At 46.0% G+C, this 27,740-nt stretch overlaps 1 long non-coding RNA gene across 1 annotated transcript; it reads right to left on the bottom strand.

Moving 5' to 3' along the window:
* Positions 1–2,215: 2,215 nt before the first annotated feature.
* On the bottom strand, positions 2,216–24,020 carry LOC137348527 (uncharacterized). The gene is made up of 3 exons (XR_010969130.1): positions 23,788–24,020; positions 11,504–11,627; positions 2,216–3,538 (listed from the first exon to the last, which is right to left on the bottom strand). It is a non-coding gene; the product is annotated as an uncharacterized lncRNA (long non-coding RNA).
* Between the last annotated feature and the right edge of the window lie 3,720 nt (positions 24,021–27,740).

Genomic DNA, 27,740 nt, shown 5'->3' with positions numbered 1-27,740 from the left:
TTTTCTTTATCATAATCTCTACCTCTTTTATAATCCAGGGAGCTCTGGATTTACTTGCCCTACGTTTCCACTTCGAGGGAACATATGTTGACTGTGCCCGAACTCTCTCTTTTTTGAAGGTAACCCATTGTTCAGCTATCAGGTTTCCTGGCAACTTTTGAATCTCATTTATTCAGCCAGCTCCATTCTTACCCCATTGAAGTTGTCTTTCCCCAGTTAATTACTCTTCCTCTGGATTGTTCTTTATCCTTTTCTATGGTCAGCCTAAATCTTATGATACAATGATCAATCTCCCCGACATGCTCCCCTCCTGATAATTGATCGACCTGGCCCACCTCATTCTCAAGAACCAGGTCCAGGAGTGCCTCCTTTCTCATTGGACTAGCAACATACTGTTGTGGATAATTTTCCTGAACAACTCTCGGAACACTGGCCCCTCACTGCCCTTTACACTACTACTATCCCACTATATGTTTGAATAATTAAAGTCCCCCATTGGAACTACCCGATAATTTTTGCACCTCTCTGTAATTCCCTTGCATTTTTTCTCCTCCACGTTCTTCCCACTCGCTGGTGGCCTGTGGACAACACTGAGCAATGTAAATGCATCTTTTTTGTTCCTTCGTTCCAGCCAAATTGATTCTTTTATCGACACCAATGGGACATCCTTTTTCTCCAACATGGCAATGTTCTCATTTATCAATACTCCACCGCCCCTTTCCCTTTCTTTCCTGAACACCTTGTATCCAGGAATATTTAACACCCAGTCCTGCCCTTCTTTGAGCCAGGTCTCTGTTCCAGCCACAACATCATATTTCCACATGGCAATCTGCACGTGTACCTCACCAATCTTATTAACCACACTCTGTGCATTCACATACATGCACATTAACCCTGATTTAGACTTTATTACTTTATCCCTGACTCTGACCCCACCTTATAACTTGCTATTCCCTACTCCAGTGCTAACTATCTCTCCCAGTATTCTGTGCACCTTGGTGTTCCGGTCTGATATTTTTCCCTGGTTCCCATACCCCTGACAAGTTACCAGTTTTGCTTCCCTCCAATCGGAACTCCCTCTCAGGTTTCCATCCCCTTACCAATCTAGTTTAAACCCTCCCCAACAGCACTAGTAATCTCCCTGTGAGGATATTAGTCCCAATGCTGCTTCGATGCAACCCGTCCATCTTGTATGGGTCCCACCTGTCCCAGTGCCTCAGAAATCTGATACCCTCCCTCCCACACCAGTTCTCCAATCACCTGTTTAATCAGTCAATTCTCCTATTCCGATGCTCACTTGCACATGGGAGTGGGAGTAATCCTGAGATTACTGCTTTTGAGGCCCTGCTTTTTTAATCTCCTTCCTAGTTCCCTAAAATTTGTTGTCAGGACCTCATTTACCCTTTCCATCTATGTTAATGGTGCCAACGTGGACCACGACCTCTGGCTGTTCACCTTCCCCCAGATAAATGTCCTGTAGCCGTTCCGTGACATCCTTGATCCTGGCACCAGGGAGGCAACACACCATCCTGGAGTTCGATCTACAGCTGCAGAAAGACTTCTGTGTTCCCCTGACTAATGAATGCCCCATCACGACTGCTCTTCCACTCTTCCTTCACCCCTCCTGTGCAGCTGAGCCACCTGACAAACGTGGCTCTGTCTGCACTCCTCTGAGGAACCATCACCCTCACCAGTATCGAAAATGGAAAGCCGATTAGCAAGTGAGATCATATCAGGGGACTCCTGCACTACCTGTCTGGTTCTCGTAGACTGTCTGTGGGTTACCCATTCCTTATCCTCCTGCATGCTCCTAACCTGTGGTGTGATCACCTCCCTAAACCTGCTAGCCATGTAGTTCTCTGCATTGTGGATGCACCACAGTGACTCCAGCCACTGCTCGAGATCCAAACCCTAGAGCTCAAGCTTGTGCAGCTGGTGACACTTCCTGCAGATGTTTGTGTCCAGGACACACGGTGCATCCTCGACATCCCACATGTCACAAGCTGTGCATTGCACTCAGCCAAGCTGCCGTGCCAGACCTTAACTTAACCGACTATTTAGAAGGAGAATATCTGACCAGTTACTCAACCAACCAGCTCCTTTCACTGCACAGAAACAAGAACCAAATACTGGAGGACAGAAAAAGTAGAAAAAAGGAGCACCTCCTCTCCCCTTCAATGAACTCACCACTCAGCAAACACATACCTCCAGACTCTGTTTACAATCTGCACTCCTTATCAATCTTTTAGTCATTCTTTGCTGTTTTTCTACATTCTGTCCAACATTCATTGGTCATTGGATAGACATATGGATGAAAATGGAATAGTGTTGGTCAGATGGTCGGCGCAACATCGAGGGCCGAAGGGCCTGTACTGCGCTGTAATGTTCTAATTCTAAAAAAAAAAATTCTAATTCTGATCTGCCACCCACCTTTGTGCAATTATATGCTTTTCCTTTAATTTTGATATGACCTTTAACATTTCTAGTAAACCATCGATAGTGGGTCCTCCCCACTCCGACTCCTGTTCACACTGAGAATCCCAGGGTGGAGAGCTGGGATATCCTGTCTCAAAACACAGTCACAGAGACACAGCATCATTTACAGCACAGAACAAGGCCATTTGGCCCATCAATTCCATGTCAGCTCTCCAGGGAGCAATCCGCTCAGTCCCACTGCCCCACATGAGCCCATAGCCCTGCAAGTTTATTTCCTTCAAGTGACCATTCAGTTTCCTTTGAAAATCATTGATTATTTCCACTTCCACCACACACATTGGCAGCGAGTTCCAGGTCAGAACCACTTGCTGCAGAAGAAGTTCTTCCTCACATTCCTGCTGCAACTCTTCCTCAAAACCTTCAATCTGTGTTCCCTAGTTCTTGTACCATTAGTTCATGGGAACAGTTTTTCTTTGTCTAATTTATCAAAGTCTGTCAGAATCTGGTACATTTCGATGAAATTTTCCCTCAATCTCCTTTGCTCCAAGGAGAACAACCCCAACTTCTCCAACCTACCCTTGTGAACTCTCTGCTGTGTCAGCAGGTGGGATAACTGAGTGAATCCCTTCCCACACAGAGCAGGTGAACAGCCCCTCCCCAGTGTGACTGAGTTAATGAATATCCAGCTTTGATGGAGAACCGAATCCCTTCCCACAGTCCCCACATTTCCATGGTTTCTCCGTGGTGAGGGTGTCCTTGTGTCTCTCCAGGTTGGATGATCAGTTGAAGCCTTGTCCACACACAGAACATGTGTACAGTTTCTCCCCGCTGTGAATGGTGATGTTTTCTCAGGCTGTGTAACTGGTTAAAACTCTTTCCACAGTCAGTCACTGGAACACCCTCAGTCGGGTGTGTGTGTGTGTCTCGGTGCTTCTTCAGTCACACTGATGTTTGAAATCTTTTCCCAGGCAGAACAGAAACATTTCTCCTTCCACATTCAAAGGCCGATGATATTCAGGTCCTGATGAATCGAGTGACTGTCAGATCTTGATGCGATGTTTGGTTTGAATTTCCCGTCAGTAAATCCTCCCCTTCTAATACCCTGTAAAAGGAGTTTACAAAAGTCAGCACTGTCAGTCCAGGATAGAAATTCAGAACAGACAGTTCTAGTTTCTATGGAACATTCTTTCCTCTCGTTTCCCCCAAACATGTGGTCCATTCAAACTAAAAGAAGCCAAATTAAGCAACAAATTGTAACAGAAGCAAAGGGAACCTTCCCAACTAAACCAGAACATTGCTCCCAGTGTCCACGAGACACTCTGTATCCTGAGGTGTCCACCGGTTGCAGAAGGCCACCCCGGCAAGGACAGGACCAGGGAAGACAGGACAGCAGCTGAAGTGACACACCCACTCCGAGCATGGTCCCTGTACATCCTGGACCTCCACATTGCTTCTCAGCCTGAGCGAGAGGGAGAGAGAGATGGAGAAGGTGAGAACTGAGTGTTTAAATATACAAGATAGATACAAACCTGGGTGGGTTTGGGGTGGATGAGGTGAGGGAGAGGAGGGCATTGGGGGGACTGGGGGGTTTTGGAAGGGCAGGTCATCGAAAGGGCTGTGGGTGTGGGTGGTGTTTTAACCAGGCCCAAGAGCAGGTCCCGGAAAAGATCCTCCAAACTCCCCACCCCACCTCCACACCGAGTGGCCAGAGATTAGGAGAATGGGGTTAAACTGTAACCAAGGCCATTGATAAGGTCCCACAAGGCAGACTGGTCATGAATGACAAGCCCATGGGATCCAACACAAAACAGCAAGTTAGAGCCAAAATTGACTCAGAGGCAGGAAGCAAAGAGTAATGGTTGATGAGTGTTTGTGTGACTGGAAGGCTGTTTTCAGTGAGGTTCTGCAGGGATCAGTACTCGGTCCTTTGCTTTTTGTTCTATATATCAATGGTTTGTACTTGAATGTAGGGGTTTGATTAAAAAGTTTGCAGATGATACAAAAATTGACCATGTGGTTGATAATGAAGAAGAAAGCTGTTAACTGCAGGAAGATATCAATGGACTGGTCAGGTGGGCAGAATAGTGACAAATGGAATTCAATCCGGAGAAGTGTGAGGTAATGCATTTGGAGACAGCTAACAAGGCAAGGGAATACACAATAAATGGTAGGATATTGAGAAGTATAAAGGAACAGAGGGACCTTGGAGTGCACGTTCACAGAACCTTGAATATGGCTGGGCAGGTAGATAAGGCGTAAGGGATACTTGCCTTTATTAGCCAAGGCAGAGAATATAAGAGCATGAAGGTTCTGCTGAAAATGTATAAAACACTGGTTAGGACACAGTTGGAGGACTGTGTACAGTTCTGGTCACCGCACTGCAGGAAAGATGTGGTTGTATTAGAGACGGTACAGAGGAGATTTACAAGGATGTTGTCTGGATTGGAGAATTTTAGTTCTGAGGAAATATTGGATAGGTGAGGGTTGTTTTCTTTGGAATAGAGGAGGCTGAAAGGAGACCGAATTGAAGTGCAGAAAATGATGAGGGGTCTCGATAGAGTGGATAGGAAGGACCTATTCCCCTTGGCTGAGGGGTCCATAACCAGGGGCACAGTTTTTGGTTAAGAGGTAGGAAATTTAAAAGGGATTTGAGGGGAAATGTTTTCAGCCAGAGGGCGGTGGGGATCTGCAACTCACTGCCTGGGAAGGTGGTAGAGGCAGAAAGCTTCAAAACAATTAAAAAGTACTTGGATATGCAAGTGAAGTGCCCTAACCTACAAGGGTATTGTTACGACCGAGTGCTCAAGTCAAAGCCCTCCAATCAAAATATACAGTTTTGATAGTGGTGGGAGAAACACACTGTTGATTCAGTCCCGTCCCTCACAGATCGCCTGACATTTTAAACATTCCAAATTAAAGAAAGATCCAGCCAAATTGTACCATCTATTAACCCACGAATAAGGCTAACCAAACCAGGTGTCTATAGATCAACAAATTAACTGTTTAATTAGAAAAACTAAATTCTTAAACACTAGGAACATATAAACATTTAAAACAGAAATAATAGTGTCTTTGCATATTTATGCTCCTGCTGAAGTGAAACCTTCCTATGTGGAATAGTCCAAGGTTGCTTGGAAGTCTTCACAGCCATCTGAACAGGGGGGGGTGGGGGGGGAGAAAATAAAAGGTTCTTCAACAGGAGAACAGTCCAGTCTAGTTCAGCAGTTGAATTGATGCTGCTCTTTTCCAGCGACAAATTTCAACAATTTCAGTTCAGTCGGGAAAGGAATTGGTTATTTTCTTTTAAGAAAGTAATCTGGCTTGATATCAGAATTCGGGTTTAAATAAACCAAGAGAGAGCTCTCTTTTCCTTCAGTATATGCTGGATGATAATCTGTGTCTGTCTCTGTTAACGGTGTCTCAAAAGCCAGTTTTTCAACTAGTTTCAAATGTCAATTGGAAACAATGTATCTCTCGATCTTCAGTCTGAGTGGCTGTATCCCGGGGCAACGAGAATACATTCTTTGACTCAGTCTCTGGAGCTTGTTGCCTGAAAGCAGCACTGCTCCTTTTCCAGCCTTAAAGGCACACTGCATTCTTCTTGGGAAAAAAAATAGAGGATCATAACACGATGGACCAAGAGCTGGAAAGTGGGATTAGGCTGGATGGCTCCTTGTCAGCCAACGAGGACACGATGGGCCGAATGGCCTCCTTCCGTACTGTAAATTTCCAGGATTCTAATTTGAGTAACAGCCCCTTCAGGTAACGATACAGGGGCTGTAACCTCTTGCACTGAATATATACATGGCCCATGGACTCTTAAAGGCTGCAAACATCACATGCAGCCTGAGAGTGGGTGAAGCTGCTTAAAACCCTATTGTCCAGGATGCCCCATCTCCTGGGCACTCGGACCCAGTAGGAAACAGAGTTTGTGAGGTCCTGTTCGCTCACTGTGCCCTCACCAAGATGGCTGTGCTTGCACCCTGATCCCGCCCTGTCCACGATGGCGGCCAGTGACCCCTCTCCCCCGGACCTGTCACCGCGAGGTAAACACGGGGCCTCTTGGCCTACCCCAGGTGTATATGAAGCCTCCCAGCCCACCCATGGCTCCAATTCCTCCCCTGTACCCACAATCTCCTCTCGCCTCCCGATCCACCTGGTCCATCTCAGTCCATCTCCATTACCTACGCTGGACATGCTCAGTGCACAGTTCGATCCCACGCCAATGCACTCAGCCCCTGTGGTCATTGAAAAGGGACTGACCCTTATCACGGGAGTCCTGGGTAATGAATCCTCCACTGAAAGCTCCAAATATTGAATGGATGATTTTGTGTCATCCCATTGAGATCAGGGCCAGAGAGACAATGGAGAAAATTATTAAATAAATTATACAGAAACCCGAGTGCCCGGGACATCAACTATAGTGTGAAGTACACTGGGAATTCTGTTCTTCACCCACATTTGGACTCAGGAATTAGAGGGATGTTTTCATAACTTGTAGTTGACACCAAACTGGATGATAGAACTAATAATGAGGAGGAGTGCATTGAAATCCAGGAAGACAGAAACAGGCTGGCAGACTGGACAGATAAATGGGAAATGAAATTTAACATAGTGAAATGTGAACTGGTTCATTGTGGGAGGAGGAATAAGGAGGCCAGTTATTGGTTAGAATGTAAGAACTTAAATGGAGCAGAGGAGCAAAGAGATCTGGGAACAGAGTCACATAAATCACTAAAAGGAGCAACACAAGTGGATAAGAGAGCAAAGAAAGAGCTGATGTTCTTTTCTCGAGGAATACAATGTAACAGCAGGGAGGGAATGTTAAATTTATAGAGAACCTGACTTCGAAGGACTGTGAGCAGTTCTGGTCTCCAGATTAAAAAAGGATATTGAAGACTGAAGAAAGTGCAGAATAGATTTACAAAGATGTCACCAGAGAGGATGTTACTATCCAGCAAGATTGAGCAGGCTGGGGATCCTTTCTCTGGAAAAGAGAAGACGAGGAGGAGATCTGATAGAGGTCTTTAAAATTATCAGTCAGTCAGAACAAGGGGGCAGCAATATAAGACAGACATTAACAGGTCAAATAGAGAACTTAGGAGGAATTTCTCTACTCAGAGTGGTGAGAATGTGGAACTCACTGCCATGTGGAGTGGTTGAAGGTGATAACAATGATGTGTTTAAGGGGAGGCTCAATACATTTATGAGGGAGAAGGGAATAGAGGGATATGGGGACAGAGTGGGACAAGGTAATCAGATTGGGAGGAGGCTCATGTGGATTATAAACAGCAGCACAGACTAGAGGGACTGAACGGCCTGTTTATGGGCTGTAATTCTGTGTACATTCAGCCTGGGTGGATTAATGCTCAGGTTCACTGGGCCCAGAGGTGGATTAATGAAAGTTCTGGCTCTATGTTTTAGACGATGCTGCCGAGTACTGCAGGTGATGGAGAAGAGTTTCTCTCTATCTACCCTGTCAGTTTCAATTAATATCTTGAAAAGTTTAATCAAATCACCCCTTAATCTTCTGAATTCCAGGGACTACAACCCTCACAGTGAGGTGATTCATTCTGGCAGAAGGAATAGGGAGAGGCAACAAACACTTAATGGTACAGTTCTAAAGAGTTTGCAGGGATAGAGGGACCTGAGGGTTCATGTGCAGAGATCACTGAAAGTGGAAGGATGTATTGAGGGAACAGCTGGCAAAGCAAATGGGATCTTGGGCCTCATAAATAGAGCTATTGAACACAAAAGGAAGGAAGTTTTGCTGAACATTTATAAAGCTCTGGTTAGGCCACAACTAGAGTATTGCATCCAGTTCTGGTCACCACACTTTCGGAAGGATGTGAAGGTCCTTGAGAGGGTGCAGAGATTTATCAGAATGGTTCCTGGGATGAGAGAATTTAACTACAAGGTTAGGTTAGAGGAGCTGGTGTTGTTCTCCTTGGAGCAAAGGAGATTGAGGGGAGATCTGATAGAGGTGTTGAAAATGATGACAGGTTCAGATAAGGCAGACCAAGAAAAGCTGTTCCCATTAGCTGATGATACAAGGATTAGTGGACACAGATTCAGGTTTTGAGATACAGGAGGGATGTGAGGAAGCAGTTTTTTCACACAGTGAGTGGTAATGACCTGGAACTCACTGCCTATGAGGGTGGTGGAAGTGGAGACGATCAATGATTACAAATGGAAATTGGATAGACACTTGAGGGAAATAAACCTGCAGGACTACAGGAATAGAGATGTAGAGGAAAGGATAGTGAAGATGATTCTCGACAGGGGCGAGAGTAACAGGGTTGTTGTTATGGGGGACTTCAACTTTCCAAATATCGACTGGAAATACTATCGTTCGAGTACTTTAGATGGGTCAGTTTTTGTCCAGTGTGTGCAGGAGGGTTTTCTGACACAGTATGTAGACAGGCCAACCAGGGGCGATGCCACATTGGATTTGGTACTGGGTAATGAACCCGGCCAGGTGTTAGATTTAGATGTAGGTGAGCACTTTGGTGATAGTGATCACAATTCGGTTAGGTTTACCTTAGCGATGGGCAGGGACAGGCATATACCGCAGGGCAAAAATTATAGCTGGGGGAAAGGAAATTATGATGCGATTAGGCAAGATTTAGGATGCGTAGGATGGGGAAGGAAACTGCAGGGGATGGGAACAATCGAAATGTGGAGCTTATTCAAGGAGCAGCTACTGCGTGTCCTTGATAAGTATGTACCTGTGAGGCAGGGAGGAAGTTGTCGATCGAGGGAGCCGTGGTTTGCTAAAGAAGTTGAAGCGCTTGTCAAGAGGAAGAAGGCGGCTTATGTTAGGATGAGACGTGAAGGCTCAGTTAGGGCGCTTGAGAGGTCCAAGCTAGCCAGGAAGGATCTAAAGTGAGAGCTAAGAAGAGCAAGGAGAGGACACGAGAAGTCATTGGCGGATAGGATCAGGGAAAACCCTAAGGCTTTCTATAGGTATATCAGGAATAAAAGAATGACTAGAGTTAGATTAGGGCCAATCAAGGATAGTAGTGGGAAGTTGTGTGTGGAATCAGAGGAGATAGGGGAAGTGTTAAATGAATATTTTGCATCAGTATTTACAGTGGAGAAAGAAAATGTTGTCGAGGAGAAGACTGAGATTCAGGCTACTAGGCTAGATGGGATTGAGGTTCATAAGGAGGAGGTGTTATCAATTTTGGAAAGTGTGTAAATAGATAAGTCCCCTGGGTCAGATGGGATTTATCCGAGGATTCTCTGGGAAGCTAGGGAGGAGATTGCAGAGCCTTTGTCCTTGATCTTTATGTCGTCATTGTCGACAGGAATAGTGCCGGAAGACTGGAGGATAGCAAATGTTGTCCCCTTGTTCAAGAAGGGGAGTAGAGACAGCCCTGGTAATTATAGACCTGTGAGCCTTACTTCGGTTGTGGGTAAAATGTTGGAAAAGGTTACAAGAGACAGGATTTATAATCATCTTGAAAAGAATAAGTTCATTAGCGATAGTCAGCACGGTTTTGTGAAGGGTAGGTCGTGCCTCACAAACCTTATTGAGTTTTTCGAGAAGGTGACCAAACAGGTGGATGAGGGTAAAGCAGTGGATGTGGTGTAGATGGATTTCAGTAAGGCGTTTGATAAGGTTCCCCACGGTAGGCTATTGCAGAAAATATGGAAGTATGGGGTTGAAGGTGATTTAGAGCTTTGGATCAGAAATTGGCTAGCTGAAAGAAGACAGAGGGTGGTGGTTGATGGCAAATGTTCATCCTGGAGTTTAGTTACTAGTGGTGTACCGCAAGGATCTGTTTTGGGGCCACTGCTGTTTGTCATTTTTATAAATGACCTGGAAGAGGGTGTAGAAGGGTGGGTTAGTAAATTTGCGGATGACACTAAGGTCGGTGGAGTTGTGGATAGTGCCGAAGGATGTGCTAGGGTACAGAGGGACATAGATAGGCTGCAGAGCTGGGCTGAGAGATGGCAAATGGCGTTTAATGCAGAAAAGTGCGAGGTGATTCACTTTGGAATGAGTAACAGGAATGCAGAGTACTGGGCTAATGGGAAGATTCTTGGTAGTGTAGATGAACAGAGAGATCTTGGTGTCCAGGTGCATAAATCCCTGAAGGTTGCTACCCAGGTTAATAGGGCTGTTAAGAAGGCATATGGTGTGTTAGCATTTATTAGTAGGGGGATCGAGTTTCGGAGTCACGAGGTCATGCTGCAGCTGTACAAAACTCTGGTGAGACCGCACCTGGAGTATTGCGTGCAGTTCTGGTCACCGCATTATAGGAAGGATGTGGAAGCTTTGGAAAGGGTGCAGAGGAAATTTACTGGGATGTTGCCTGGTATGGAGGGAAGGTCTTACGAGGAAAGGCTGAGGGACTTGAGGTTGTTTTCGTTGGAGAGAAGGAGGAGGAGAGGTGACTTAATAGAGACATATAAGATAATCAGAAGGTTAGATAGGGTGGATAGTGAGAGTCTTTTTCCTTGGATGGTGATGGCAAACACGAGGGGACATAGCTTTAAGTTGAGGGGTGATAGATATAGGACAGATGTCAGTGGTAGTTTCTTTACTCAGAGAGTAGTAGGGGCGTGGAACGCCCTGCCTGCAACAGTAGTAGACTCGCCAACTTTAAGGGCATTTAAGTGGTCATTGGATAGACATATGGATGAAAATGGAATAGTGTAGGTCAGATGGTTTCACAGGTCTGCGCAACATCGAGGGCCGAAGGGCCTGTACTGCGCTGTAATGTTCTAATTCTAATAAAAAAGAGTGGGGGAATGGGACTGACCGGTTTGTTCTACAGAGAGCTGGAATGGAATCAAAAAGCTCAATGTCCTCCTTCTGTGCTGTAATGACTGATTCACTTGTGTAATCTCTCCTCGTAATTTAACCCTTCGAGTCCAGGTATTATTCAGGTAAATCTACACTGCACTCCCTCCAAGGCCATTATATCCTTCCTAAGGTGTGGTACCCAGAACTGAACACAATACTCCAGGTGTGGTCTAACCAGGGCTTTGTGCATCTCAGTGCTTTTCCAGTCTCACTGATACCTGAAATCTTTTCCCACAGACAGAACAGACAAACCTTTCTCCTTCCACATTCAAAGGCCGATGATATTCAGGTCCTGATGTATCGAGTGACTCCGTCAGATCTTGATCTGATGTTTGGCTCGAGATTCCCCATCTGCATATCCCCTGCTTCTAAGCCCCTGGAAAAGGAGTTAACAAAACCATCACTGTCAGTCCAGGATAGAAATTCACAACATTCTCTCCTCCTGCTTCCTGGCCCAGGATGACTGTGCATGCACCCTGCTGTACATTGTCCTGAGGGAGGCCACACACCAGCCTGGATTCACGTCTGCGGCTGCAGAAACGCCTGTGTATTCCCCGATCAAATCTCCTATCACTATTGCTCATTCAGTCAGCTTTGTGACCCTCTGTGAAGCTGATCCAACTGTGCTGCCATGGCCTTGACTCTGGCTGCACTCATTAGATGAACCATCACTTTCATCAGTATTCAGAACTGAATACTGGTTGGAGAGTGAGATGCACTCAGGGTTCTCCTGCATTCCCTGCCTGTTTCTTCTTGATTGTCAGTTGGCCACCCATTGCCTCTCTCCCTCCATACTCTTAAGCTGCAGGGTGACCATATCTATAAACGTGCTGTCCACAAATCTCTCACCTCATGGATGCACCGCAGTGACACCAGCTGCAGTTCATGCTCCGAAAACTGGAGCTCGAGCTGCTGCAACTTGTTTTATCTTCATCCATGTGATGTGGGTGTTGCTGGCTCGGCCAGTATTTATTGTCCATCCCAAACTGCCCTTGACAACTGAGAGGCTCGCTCGGCCATTTCAGAGGGCATTTCAGAGTCAGCCACACTGCTGTGGATCTGCAGTCACATGTAGGCCAGACCAGGTAAGGACAGCAGATTTCCCATCTCATGAACCAGATGGCTTTTTAATTGCAGATTTATTAATTGAATTTAAATGTCACCATCTGCCGTGGTGGGATTCGAACCCATGTTCCAGTGACATTACCCCGATGTCACCACCTCCCCCAATGATACTTCCTACACAAATGGTTATCTGGAGTTGGCACATTACACAGGATGTGCACTCCAGAGGTCGGAGCAGCCCCACCATTGGCAGGAATTTGGGACTTGTAACTGCAAAGGGCTTTTGTCATCAAAAAGGACTGTAGTGTATCAGTGTGGTGTGAGATAGTCAAGTGTTGAATAAGTAAAGAAAATATCTTTGTAAATAGCTGACACCACAATTTACAATCCAAGTGCTGTTCAGATAATTGGGGATTTCTTTTAGTTTAGTTATTAGAACAAAAGACTTAAAATGTGAAATCTTGTGTAATTTATTAGTGTGGTCTGGGGATTCATATCTCATATTTTTCATATTGACAATCTGAGGTCTTAACAACTGGAAAGTGGGATGAACAGATACAATGGGCGGAATGGCCTCCTCCTGTGCTGGAAATAGTCAGAGTTATACAGCACAGAAACAGGCCCTTCGGCCCATCGTGTCTGTGCCGGCCATCAAGCACCTAACTATTCTAATCCCATTTTCCAGCACTTGGCCCATAGTCTTGTCTGCTATGGCATTTCAAGTGCTCATCTAAATACTTGTGAAATGTTGTGAGGGTTCCTGCCTCTACCACCTCTTCAGGCAGTGCTTTTCAGATTCCAACCACCCTCTGGGTGAAATTTTCTTTCCACAAATCCTCTCTAAATCTGCTGCCCCTTACCTTAAATCTATGCCCCCTGGTTATTGACACCTCCACTAATGGAAAAAGTTTCTTCCTATCTAACCTATCAATGCCCCTCATCAATTTGAATACCTCAATCATGTCCCCCTTCAGCCTTCTCTGCTCAAATGAAAACAACCCCAGCCTTTTCAATCTCTCTTCATAGCTGAAATGCTCCAGCCGATGCAACATCCTGGTGAACCTCCTCTGCACCCTCTCCAGTACAACCACATCCTTCGTATAGTGTGGTGCCTAGAACTGTACATTGTACTCCAGCTGTGGCCGAACTAGTGTAGTCTGCATGGACTTCAGTAAGCTTTTGATAAGGTCCCACATGGGAGAGTGGTTAAGAAGGTCAGAGCCCATGGGATCCAGGGCAATTTGGCAAATTGGATCCAAATTGGCTTAGTGGCAGGAGGCAGAGGGTGATGGTCAAGGATTGTTTTTGCGAGTGGAAACCTGAGTCAGTGGTGTACCACAGCTCCATCATAACCTTCCTGCTGTTACATTCTATGCCTCAGCTGATAAAGGCAAGTATCCCATATGCCTTCCTAACCACCTTATCTACCTGCACTGCTGCCTTCAGTGATCTATGGACAAGTACACCAAGGTCCCTCTGACCCTCTGTACTTCCTGGGGTCCTCCCATCCATTGCATATTCCCTTGCCTTGTTAGTCCTCCCAAAATGCATCACCTCACACTTCTCAGGATTAAATTCCATTTGCCACTGCTCTGCCCATCTTACCAGCCCATCTATATTGTCCTGTAATCTAAGGCTTTCCTCCTCACTATTTACAACACCACCAATTTTCGTGTCATCTGCGAATTTACTTATCATGCCTCCTATATTCACGTCTACATCATTACTGTACACTACAAACAGCAAGGGTCCCAGTACCAATCCCTGCGGTACACCACTGACTCAGGTTTCCACTCGCAAAAACAATCCTCGACCATCACCCTCTGCCTCCTGCCACGAAGCCAATTTGGATCCAATTTGCCAAATTGCCCTGGATCCCATGGGCTCTGACCTTCTTAACCACTCTCCCATGTGGGACCTTATCAAAAGCTTACTGAAGTCCATGCAGACTACATCAACTGCTTTACCCCCATCTACACACCTCGTCACTGCCGTGAAAAATTCAATCAAGTTAGTTAGACACGATCTCCCCCTGACAAAGCCATGTTGACTATCCCTGATTAATCCCTGCCTCTCCATGTGGAGATTAATCCTGTCCCTCAGAATTTTTCCCAATATTTTCCCAACCACTGATGTTAGACTCACTGGCCTGTCAGTACCTGGTTTATCCCTGCTACCCTTCTTGATAATGGCACCACATTCATAGTCCTCCAGTCCTCTGGTACCTCTCCTGTGACCAGAGAGGATCTGAACATTTATGTCAGAGCCCCTGCTATCTCCTCCCTTGCCTCACATAACAGCCTGGGATACATCTCATCTGGGACTGGGAATTTATCCACTTTTAAGCCCGTTAAAACAGCTAATACTTCCTCACATTCAATGCTAATATGTTCAAGTGTATCACAATCCCCCTCCCTGATCTCTACACCTACATCATCCTTCTCCATAGTGAACAGATGCAAAGTAATCATTTAAAACCTCACCTATGTCCTCTGGCTCCACACACAGATTGGCACTTCGGTCCCTAATGGGCCCCACTCTTTCAATGGTTATACTCTTGCCCTTAATATACTTAGAAAATGCCTCAGCATTTTCCTTGATCTTGCCCGCCAGTGTTTTTTCATGCCCCCTCTTTGCTCTCCTAATTACTTTTCTTTGTACCCCCGCTACACTTTCTATCCTCCTCCAGTACCTCCGCTGTTTTCAGCACGTTGAATCTGCCAGAAGCCTCCTTTTTTTTTCCCTGATCCAATCCTCGCTATCCCTTGACATCCAGGGTTCCCTGGACTTGTTGGTCCGACCCTTCACCTTTACGGGTACATGTTGCCGCTGAACCCTCACTATTTCCTCTTTGACTCCCACTGGTCTGATGTAGACTTGCCGACAAGTAGCTGCTCCCAGTTCACTTTGGCCAGATCCTGTTTTATCATATTGAAATTGGCCTTCCCCCAATTCAGTACTTTTATTTCCAGCCCGCCTTTGTCTTACAGAGTTATGGTCACTATCCCCGAAATGCACCCCCACTGACACTTCTACAACTTGTCCAGCATCATTCCCTAGGATTAGGTCCAGTACTGCGCCTTTTCTTGTTGGACTTTCTATGTACTGGCTCAAAAAAGTCTCCTGTATATATTTTAAGAATTCCGCCCTCTTTAAGTCTTTTACACTAAGACCATCCCAGCTGATATTAGCTAAGTTGAAATCCTCTCCTATTATTACTCCATTATTTTTACACCTCTCTGAGATTTGCCTACATATCTGCTCCTCTATCTCTCCCTGACTGTTTGGAGGCCTGCAGTACACACCCAGCCAAGTGATTGCCCCCTTTTTGTTTTCAAGTTTGACTCATCTGGCCTCATTTGAAGAACCTTCTCAGATATCATCCCTCCTTCCTGCAGTAATTGACTCCTTCATCAACAGAGCAATGCGACCTCCTCTTTTATCCCTTCTCCTGTCATACCTGAAGATTCTATAGCCTGGAATATTGAGCTGCCAGTCCTGCCCTTCCCTCAACCATGTCTCTGTGATAGCAACAATATCATAATCCCATGTGCTAATCAAAGCCCTCAATTCATCTGTCTTGCATTAAAATAAATGCAATCCAGCCTAGCATTTGTCACTTGTGCCTTAACAGGTCTATATTTGCTCTGCCTAACAGACTGACTCAGTTTCTCTTCTATATTTGACTGAGCATCACCCGCTCCTCTACCTCCACTCTGTGTCCCATTCCTCTGCCAAATGTGTTTAAACTGCCCCCAACAGCACTCGTAAACCTCCCAGCAAGGATGTTCGTCCAACTTGTACAGGTCCCACCTTTGCCAGATACAGACCCAGTGATCCAGGAAGCTAAAGCCCTCCCTCCTGCACCATCTCTTCAGCCACGCATTCATCTGCTCTATCCTCCTATTCCTATACTCACTAGCATGTGGCACTGGAGTAATCCAGAGATTACAACCTTTGAGGTCCTGCTTTTTAATCTGCTACCGAGCTCCCTAAATTCTTGTTTCAGGTCTTCATCCTCTTTTTACCTCCGTTTTTGGTACCAATGTGTTCCACAACCTCTGACTATTCGCCACCCCCCACCCCCCCACCTTCAGAATGTCCTGCAGCCGCTCCATGACTACCTTGACCCAAGCACCAGGGAGGCAACATACCATCCTGAAGTCATGTTTGTCGCCACAGAAATGCCTATCTGTTTCCCTTACGATAGAATCCATTATCAGTATAGTTCTTCCAGTCCTTTTCCTCCCCTGCTGTGCAGCAGAGCCATGCGTGGTAACACAAACTTGGCTGTTGCTGCTTTCCGCTGGGAGGTCATTCCCCCCAACAGTATCCAAAGTGGTATATCTGTTTGAGAGGGGGATGGCCACAGGGGACTCCTGCACGACCTGCCTGCGCCTACCACTCCATCTGGTGGTCACCCATCTCATTTCTGCCTGTGCAGCCATTACCTGCAGTGTGACCACCTCTCTAAACGTGCTATCCACAACGTCCTCAGCATCGCGGATGCTCCACAGTGAATCCACCTGCAGCTCCAGCTCCATAATGCGGGTAGTCAGTAGCTGCAGCTGGATCCACTTCCTGCACACATGGTCATCAGGGACACTGGAAGCATCTCTGATTTCCCACATCGCGCAGGAGGAGCATATCACGGGGCTGAGCTCTCCTGCCATGACTTACCTTTAGATTAATTAGTTACTCCCTTTAAAAAATATTAATTACACTAGAGGCTTGTTCTACTCCAAACACTACCCACGACAATCTAAATTACTCGAATTGAAAAAAAACACACTCTTAGAACTCACTTTATCACTCGAGGTCTTTTTTCAAACAAAAAACAACTTTCCCCTTATTTTTTTAAAGCTAATTAAATTGACTAACAGTTGTTACTTAACCAACCAATCACAAACAAAGAATTGTGATATCGTTCCAAGTCAGGATCGTGAGTGACTTGGAGGGGAACTTGCAGGTGGTGATGTCCCAATGTGTCTGTTGTCTTTGTCCTTCAAAGAGGAACAGGTCACGTGTTTGGAACAAAGCACAAAGAGAACAAAGAACAGTTCAGCACAGGAACAGGCCATTCGGCCCTCCAAGCCTGCGCCGATCTTGATGCCTGCCGAAACTAACAACTTCTGCACTTCCGGGGCCCATATCCCTCTATTTCCTTCCTATTCATATATTTGTCAAGATGTCTCTCAGACATCGCTATCGTATCTGCTTCCACCACCTCCCCTGGCAGCAAGTTCCAGGCACTCACCACCCTCTGTGTAAAAAACTTGCCTCGCACATCCCCTCTAAACTTTGCCCCTTGCACCTTAAACCTATGTCTCCTAGTAACTGACTCTTCCACCCTGAGAAAAAGCTTCTGACTATCCACTCTGTCAATGCCACTCATAACTTTGTAAACCTCTATTATGTCGCCCCTCCACCTCCGTCGTTCCAGTGAAAACAATCCGAGTTTTTCCAACCTCTCCTCATAGCTAATGCCCTCCAGACCAGGCAACATCCTGGTGAACCTCCTCTGTACCCTCTCCAAAGCCTCCACGTCCTTCTGGTAGTGTGGTGACCAGAATTGCACGCAATATTCTAAGTGTGGCCTAACTAAGGTTCTGTACAGCTGCAGCATGACTTGCCAATTTTTACACTCTATGCCCCGACCGATGAAGGCAAGCATGCCGAATGCCTTCTTGACTGCCTTATCCACCTGCGTTGCCACTTTCAGTGACCTGTGGACCTGTACGCCCAGATCTCTCTGCCTGTCAATACTCCTAAGGGCTCTGCCATTTACTGTATCCCTCCCACCTGTATTAGATCTTCCAAAATGCATTACCTCACATTTATCCGGATTAAACACCATCTGCCATTTCTCCACCCAAGTCTCCAACCGATCTATATCCTGCTGTATCCTCTGACAATCCTCATCATTATCCGCAACTCCACCAACCTTTGTGTCGTCCGCAAACTTACTAATCAGACCAGCTACATTTTCCTCCAAATCATTTATATATACTACAAACAGCAAAGGTCCCAACACTGATCCCTGCGGAACACCACTGGTCACATCCCTCCATTCAGAAAAACACCCATCCACTGTTACCCTCTGTCTTCTATGACCGAGCCAGTTCTGTATCCATCTTGCCAGCTCACCTCTGATCCCGTGTGACTTCATCTTTTGCACCGGTCTGCCATGCGGGACCTTGTCAAAGGCTTTACTAAAGTCCATATAGACAACATCCACCGCCCTTCCTTCATCAATCATCTTCGTCACTTCCTCAAAAAACTCAATCAAATTAGTGAGACACAACCTCCCCTTCACAAAACCATGCTGACTCGCGCTAATAAGTGCGTTTGTTTCCAAATGGGAGTAAATCCTGTCCCGAAGAATCCTCTCCAATAGCTTCCCTACCACTGACGTAAGGCTCACCGGCCTAAAATTTCCTGGATTATCCTTACCACCCTTCTTAAACAAAGGAACAACATTGGCTATTCTCCAGTCCTCTGGGACCTCACCTGTAGCCAATGAGGATGCAAAGATTTCTGTCAAGGCCCCAGCAATTTCTTCCCTTGCCTCCCTCAGTATTCCAGGGTAGATCCCATCAGGCCCTGGGGACTTATCTACCTTAATGCTTTGCAAGACACCCAACACCTCCTCCTTTTTGATAATGAGATGACTGAGACTATCGGCACTCCCTTCCCTAGGCTCATCATCCACCAAGTCCTTCTCTTTGGTGAATACTGATGCAAAGTACTCATTTAGCACCTCGCCCATTTCCTGTGGCTCCACGCATCGATTCCCATCTCTGTCCTTGAGTGGGCCAACCCTTTCCCTGGTTACCCTCTTGCTCTTTATATATGTATAAAAAGCCTTGGGATTTTCCTTAATCCTGTTTGCCAATTACTTTTCATGCCCCCTTTTAGCCCTCCTAACTCCTTGCTTAAGTTCCTTCCTACTGTCTTTATAATCCTCAAGTGCTTCATCTGTTTCGAGCCTTCCAGCCCTGACAAATGCTTCTTTTATCGTTTTGATTTGGCTCACAATATCCCGTGTTATCCAACCTTCCCGAAACTTGCCAAACTTGTCTTTCTTCCTCACAGGAACATGCTGGTCCTGGATTCTAATCATCTGACGTTTGAAAGACTCCCACATGTCAGATGTTGATTTACCCTCAAACAGCCGCCCCCAATCTAAATTTGTCAGTTCCTGCCTAATATTGTTAGAATTAGCCTTCCCCCAATTTAGCACCTGCACCCGAGGACTACTCTTATCCTTATCCACAAGTACCTTATAACTTATGGAATTATGGTCACTGCTCCCGAAATGCTCCCCCACTGAAACTTCGACCACCTGGCCGGGCTCATTCCCCAATGCCAGGTCCAGAATGGCCCCATCCCTAGTTGGACCATCTACATACTGTTTCAAGAAGCCCTCCTGGATGCTCCTCACAAATTCTGCCCCATCCAAGCCCCTAGCATTAAGTGAGTCCCACTCAATATTAGGGGAAGTTAAAATCACCCACCACAACAACCCTGTTACCTTTACATCTTTCTAAAATCTGTCTACATATCTGCTCCTCTACCTCCCGCTGGCTGTTGGGAGGCCTGTAGTAAACCCCCAACATCATGACTGCACCCTTCCTATTCCTGAGCTCCACCCATATTGCCTTGCTGCATGACCCCTCTGAGGTGTCCTCCCGCAGTACAGCTGTGATATTCTCCTTAACCAGTAATGCAACTCCCCCACCCCTTTTACATCCCCCTCTATCCCACCTGAAGCTTCTAAAGCCTGGAACATTTAACTGCCAATCCTGCCCTTCCCTCAACCAAGTCTCTGTCACAGCAACATCATATTTCCAAGTACTAATCCAAGCTCTAAGTTCATCTGCCTTACCCGTTATACTTCTCGCATTGAAACAAATGCACTTCAGCCCACCAGTCCCGCTGTGCTCAGCAACATCTCCCTGCCTGCTCTTCCTCTTAGTCCTACTGGCCTTATTTACTATGTCCTCCTCATTTACTTCACTAGCTGTCCTACTGCTCTGGTTCCCACCTCCCTGCCACACTAGTTTAAACCCTCCCGAATGACACTAGCAAACCTTGCAGCCAGGATATTAGTGCCCCTCCAGTTTAGATGCAACCCGTCCTTCTTGTACAGGTCCCATCTGTCCCTGAAGAGAGCCCAATGGTCCAGATATCTGAAACCCTCCCTTCGACACCAGCTGCTCAGCCACGTGTTTAGCTGCACTATCTTCCAATTTCTAGCCTCACTGGCACGTGGTACAGGGAGTAATCCAGAGATTACAACCAGAGAGGTCCTGTTTTTGAACTTACTACCTAACTCCCTAAACTCCCCCTGCAGGACCGCATCACTCTTCCTGCCTATGTCATTGGTACCGATGTCTACCACAACCTCTGGCTGTTCACCCTCCCCCTTCAGAATGCCCTCTGTCCTTCAGAGACATCCTTGACCCTGGCACCAGGGAGGCAACATAACATCCTGGAGTCTCTTTCACTTCCACAGAAGCGCCTAGCTGTGCCCCTGACTATAGAGTCCCCTATAACTATTGCTCTTCTGCGCTTTGTCCCTCCCTGCTGAACAACAGTGCCAACCGTGGTGCCACTGCTCTGGCTGCTGCTGTTTTCTCCTGATAGGCCACCCCCCCAACAGTATCCAAGACGGTATACTTGTTAGAGAGGGGGATAGCCACAAGGGATTCCTGCACTGACTGCCTCCGCCTTCTAGCAGTCACCCATCTATCTGCCTGCACTTTGGGTGTAACCACTTATCTAAAACTCCCGTCCATGACGCTTTCCGTCACCTTGAAAATTTCCCGTGATATCACTCTAAGTCCTTTTTTTCCATCTTTCGAGTCTCAGCGCACGCCGAGAGACACAGGGAGCCTGTCGCCGCTCTGGATCAGCTTCCTCACAGGTCCGCCAGTTGTCGCTCCACTCCCAGGTAAGTAAGGGCCTCGAGCCCCGATCTTTACTTATTAGAACATTACAGCGCAGTACAGGCCCTTCAGCCCTCGATGTTGCGCCGACCTGTGAAACCATCTGACCTACACGATTCCATTTTCATCCATATGTCTATCCAATGACCACTTAAATGCCCTTCAAGTTGGCAAGTCTACTACTGTTGCAGGCAGGGCGTTCCACGCCCCTACTACTCTCTGAGTAAAGAAACTACCTCTGACATCTGTCCTATATCTATCACCCCTCAACTTAAAGCTATGTCCCCTCGTGTTTGCCATCAACATCCGAGGAAAAAGACTCTCACTATCCACCCTATCTAACCCTCTGATTATCTTATATGTCTCTAATAAGTCACCTCTCCTCCTCCTTCTCTCCAACGAAAACAACCTCAAGTCCCTCAGCCTTTCCTTGTAAGACCTTCCCTCCATACCAGGCAACATCCTAGTAAATCTCCTCTGCACCCTTTCCAAAGCTTCCACATCCTTCCTATAATGCGGTGACCAGAACTGCACGCAATACTCCAGGTGCGGTCTCACCAGAGTTTTGTACAGCTGCAGCATGACCTCGTGGCTCCGAAACTCGATCCCCCTACGAATAAAAGCTAACACACCATATGCCTTCTTAACAGCCCTATTAACCTGGGCAGCAACCTTCAGGGATTTATGCACCTGGACACCAAGATCTCTCTGTTCATCTACACTACCAAGAATCTTCCCATTAGCCCAGTACTCTGCATTCCTGTTACTCCTTCCAAAGTGAATTACCTCGCACTTTTCTGCATAAAACTCCATTTGCCATCTCTCAGCCCAGCTCTGCAGCCTATCTATGTCCCTCTGCACCCTACAACATCCTTCGGCACTATCCACAACTCCACCGACCTTAGTGTCATCCGCAAATTTACTAACCCACCCTTCTACACCCTCTTCCAGGTCATTTATAAAAATGACAAACAGCAGTGGCCCCAAAACAGATCCTTGCGGTACACCACTGGTAACGAAACTCCAGAATGAACATTTGCCATCAACCATCACCCTCTGTCTTCTTTCAGCTCGCCAATTTCTGATCCAAAGCTCTAAATGACCTTCAACCCCATACTTCCATATTTTCTGCAATAGCCTACCATGGGGACTCTTATCAAACGCCTTACTGAAATCCATATACACCACATCCACTGCTTTACCCTCATCCACCTGCTGGTCACCTTCTCGAAAAACTCAATAAGGTTTGTGAGGCACGACCTGCCCGTCACAAAACCACGCTGACTATCGCTAATGAACTTATTCTTTTCAAGATGATTATAAATTCTGTCTCTTATAACCTTTTCCAACATTTTACCCACAACCGAAGTAAGGCTCACAGGTCTATAATTACCAGGGCTGTCTCTACTCCCCTTCTTGAACAAGGGGACAACATTTGCCATCCTCCAGTCTTCCGGCACTATTCCTGTCGACAATGACGACATAAAGATCAAGGACAAAGGCTCTGCAATCTCCTCCCTAGCTTCCCAGAGAATCCTAGGATAAATCCCATCTGGCCCAGGGGACTTATCTATTTTCACACTTTCCAAAATTGATAACACCTCCTCCTTATGAACCTCAATCCCATCTAGCCTAGTAGCCTGAATCTCAGTATTCTCCTCGACAACATTTTCTTTCTCTACTGTAAATACTGACGCAAAATATTCATTTAACACTTCCCCTACCTCCTCTGGTTCCACACACAACTTACCACTACTATCCTTGATTGGCCCTAATCTAACTCTAGTCATTCTTTTATTCCTGATATACCTACAGAAAGCCTTAGGGTTTTCCCTGATCCTATCCGCCAATGACTTTTCGTGTCCTCTCCTTGCTCTTCATCGCTCTCCCTTTAGATCCTTCCTGGCTCGCTTATAGCCTGCCATGTTTTCTGTTTACTATTGCACAGGATGTGCACTGCAGAGGTTGGATCAGCCCTGCAATTCCTCTGGCTATTGGATAATAAACTTGCTACTCCAAGCGGCGCAGTGGTTAGCACCACAGCCTCACAGCTCCAGTGAGTCTGGGTACTGCCTGTACGGAGTTTGCAAGTTCTCCCTGTGACGGCGTGGGTTTCTGCTGGGTGCTCCGGTTTCCTCCCACAGCCAAAGATTTGCAGGTTGATAGGTAAATTGGCGTTTGTAAATTGCCACTAGTGTTGGTAGGTGGTCGGGGAATTGAGGGGATGTGATAGGAATATGGGATTAATGTCCGATTAATATAAATGGCTGGTTAATGGTCGGCACAGACTCGGTGGACCGAACGGCCTGTTTCAGTGCTGTATCTCGAAATAAATAAATAATAAACCTCAATCCTTAAAAATAAAAGACGGCTCACCGGCTACTCACTTCCCTTCTATTGGTATCACTTAAATCTCAGGAAGCTACCCCTTATTTTGATGAAAACTGGAATGTTTAATTTCCAGCTCCTTGGACAAACTTCCTAACTTTGGAGAAAGTGAAACAAAGTTCCAAAACTTACCAGCCAATCAACTCACAGGCTTCCTGACTCGGTGGAAATGGGAGAAGAAACTGGGAAGTGGCGGCTCGGATAGAGAAATCGCTGCACCATCACTTCAATGCGGCCCCTCTGGCCTCCCCGGGTCTCTCGCCGCACGTCCGCCGAACCCGGCGGCTCTGATTCAGGGCCTGAGAGCCGTTGAAACTCGGTGTTGCAGAGGCTGCGCTCAGCTTCCGGGAGCCGCACCACGCATGCTCGACTCAGACAAGCGGACACCGTCGGGCGGAGTCTTCTGACGCCTGCGTGTTGCTGTTCTTGGGGTGGAGATAGGCCGTATTTCTGCGCGCGGTGCATTCTGGCCAGTATAGGCTGCCATTTACCAGTCGGAGAATGGACGGAAAGTTCATGTTTTATACTCAGAAAAATAAAATGGTATAAAACAGTGAACATATATTAACGACGCGTTTGCTGGCAACGTAACCAAATAGGTCCTGCATCACTGGTACATGCGCAAATGCAGCCTCATCGAGGAGTAAAGATGGCGCTGCTGAATTTGACACAAAACACAAAGTAAATCCAAACCGCCTCAATGGTCGCATCCAGGTCCCTGCTCCCTCCCGTGATCACCGCTTCAATCACCGCATTCAGTTTCATGCTCAATCACAGCTTATCTTCCCAGCTTCCTCTGATGCCCTTTGTCTCGTCATTTGCGATGACTCTCCGCTCTCCCACTCCCTTCCAGCGCTTATATTGGGAAGTTCAATGGCGGGGCTTCAACCCAACATTATCGGCGTGAAAAAAAAATGTTCACGGTTCACGGCATTGGAGTCCAGGCATGCGCAGTGCCGAACTACTTTTCGCGGAAGCGCAATGCCAAGCAGTGTGAGTGATTGCGGCGGACAAGTTCCTTGTGAGTTGCATCACACACTGCACCCTCTTTTCCTCCGAGGATGTTTCACTGGAGTTGTGTTGCTGAGTGTTTCGAAACTCTGTCTGCTGGAGCTGGAGGAGATTATAGAGATAGTGAGGCGTGAGGGTATGGAGAGATTTGAAAGCAAGGATGAGGATTTTAAAATTAAGGTGCTATTTAACTGGGAGCCTGTGTAGGTCAGTGAGCACAGTTGTGATGGGTGAACAGGACTTCGTTCGAGTAAGATCACAGGCAGCAGAGTTTTGGATGATCTAAAGTTTATGGAGGGTAGAATGTGGGATGCTGGCCAGGAATGTGTTAGAATAGTCAATTTGAGAGGTAAAAAATACATGGATGTAAGTTTCAGAGGCAGATGAGCTGAGACAGTGGTGAAGTCTGGCAATGTTACTGAGGTGGAACTAGGCAGTCTGAGTGATGGTGCTGATATGCAGTTGGAAGCTCATCTTGGGATCAGATATGATACGAAGGTTATGAATGGTCTGGTTTAGCCTGAGACAGTTGCCAGGGAGAAGGATAAAGTTGGTGCCGAGGGAGTGAAGTTCGTGGCAGGAAGTGAAGACTTCCCAATACTTAATTGGAGGAAATTTCTGTTCATCCAATACTGGATGTCAGACAGTCAGGATGGTGTGTGACTTGGAGGGCAACTTTGAGGTGATGGTGTTCACATACACCTGCTACCCTGGTCCTTCTACATGATGGAAGTTGAGGGTTTGGGAGGTTCTGTTCAAAGTTCTGGTCCAATTGCACATACAAAAAATCACCCTCCTCTCTTTTTTATCCTCTCCCTCCTTCCTCCTATAGAGGGCAGAGTCTTGTGTAGGACCAGACGAGTTGGCAGGTTTCCTTCCCTGAAGGACATTATTGAACCAAATGGGGTTGTACATCAATCCAGCAGCTTTCATGGTCACTTTTTCCTATTGCCAGTCCCATGAATTACCAGATTCATTCAGCTCCATTTCACAACCTGCCTTTGTGTTTTTGTGGCTTCTCTCACAGACATTTTCTCCATTTTCAAGCAATTTCACAGGGTTTTAGAAGAGGAGGATTTGCAGTTGTGAAATGCAAAGCAAACATTTGATCGGGTTCTGAAGGAGTTGTCCAATTTATCATAACCCAAATATCACTGCATTTTGAACATAGAAGGAAAAAGCACTGATCACAGTGGGGAGAAACTGTACACGTGTTCTGTGTGTGGAAGAGGTTTCAGCCGATCATCGGGCCTGTTGAAACACAAGTGCAGTCACACTGGGAACAAACCATGTAAATATGGGAACTGTGGAAAGGATTGAATTATCCATTTGAGCTGGAAACCCATCCATGCAGTCACACTCTGGAGAGGCAATTCACCTGCTCAAAGTGTGAGAAGGGATTCACTCAGTCATCCAACCTGCTGACACACCAGCGAGTTCACAAGTAACTCAGGCCTGAGAAATGTCCATGAAACAGCAGATTTCCAACATTGGGATTTTGGAAATCCACCAAAAGGTTCTCCCTTTCCGGCCGTGACCGGCTTTGACAAAAATTAAAGTAATCAGTTCTGATGTTCTTTTTTAATAGTTGACCAAATACAAAACTGCTCGGTGGTCTTTTTACCTGTTTTTAAGTTGTGTTTATTTTTTATAGTCGGTGGAAAGGAACTTGAAGCAGGATAGTAAGTGGGTGGATCTGCATACTCCTCCACAACTTCTGTGTGTTAGTGTTCTGTAAATTTCCAAAAAGAAGGCGTGTTTATACACAGACCAATTCCCAATGTTTGTTTTTGCCTTCATGGGATATCTTAGCAGAGACCACCTGAGACCTGACACAGCTCATTTGACATGGCTTAAAATTAATGGTGCAGGATCAGTAGCTGGCAAGTCGCTGGTCTGCAGCAAAAACATTGGTCTGTCAATAGGAATTTGAAACTTGCTTCCATTTACATTTGAATATTTTTAAGACAGAGGTAGATAGATTCTTGATAAGCAAGGAGGTGGAAGGTTATTGGGGGTAGTTGGAAATGTAGAATAATCAGTTCAGACATGAACTTATTGAATGACAGAGCAGGCTTGAAGGGCTGAGTGGCCGACTCCTGCTCCTAAGTTGTATGTTTAGACACACACTGCTGTGTCCATACAAAGTAATGTCTGAAAACACTGCACAAACTGGTTACTGAATGTGAATATCCTGCAGTGAGCATGAGTTGTATAAACTTCATGTGTCCTGTGCATTGCAGCAACTGAAGTGATCTGGAATTTCCACTTATCGGTTTGCTCAGGTGTATGGCTGAATTCCATTCATTGTTCATCTCCACTTTCACTGTCTACTGCCCCAGTCACACTGTAAACCTTGAGTCACTGTGAAGCTGGTTTTTGCACCTTAGTGATGCAAAGCAAGGAGTATAACTCTGGCCATCTTTTTTCAATGTGTGGTTTGACATTGTTTAAGATTATCTGGAAAAGCTGTCGTGCACCTGGTTTTGCTTTCTGCTTCGTTCAGGTGATTAACACAGCACAAAGTAAGAAAAATGACCCCACTTTTCGTCAAGTGTCTGGATTGTCAACGTCTGTTAAATGTTTAGTTTTTATTAATTTATATACCTACTCATTTTAACACATCACTTACCAAGGTGCCAGAATGTGCAGTCTAGTATGCTTCTAAATGTTGCTTTCCAGTGAAGTTGACACATCTTCACAGAACACCTTTTACATGAAAAATCTATAAATAGACAGAAGCCGGACATTGAGAACATGAAGCTACGTAAAACCAATTATCAGCTGTCAGGTAAGTCTCATGAAATTGTATTCTGAGTACAGTGTAATTTTATTCATTACATATGCAAAATTGTACACAATTACCATGACACAACTAGTTTGCTTCATTAAAAGTGCTATAATTACATGATTCCTTGTCAGAAAAAAATTCTGACTTTTTGTCTTCAGCCACTAATTTTCAGACTTTTTGATCTTTGGCCACTCACCCTTGCATTTGTTACTTGTTTTTGTGAAATACTCTCCCTATATTCGCTCAACTGCTGGTTAACTCTGATTACATTTATATGTGTTTT

Source organism: Heterodontus francisci, chromosome 34, assembly GCF_036365525.1.
Source record: "Heterodontus francisci isolate sHetFra1 chromosome 34, sHetFra1.hap1, whole genome shotgun sequence".
NCBI classification, from domain to species: domain Eukaryota; kingdom Metazoa; phylum Chordata; class Chondrichthyes; order Heterodontiformes; family Heterodontidae; genus Heterodontus; species Heterodontus francisci.
This window is presented reverse-complemented; position numbering and strand designations above follow the sequence as displayed.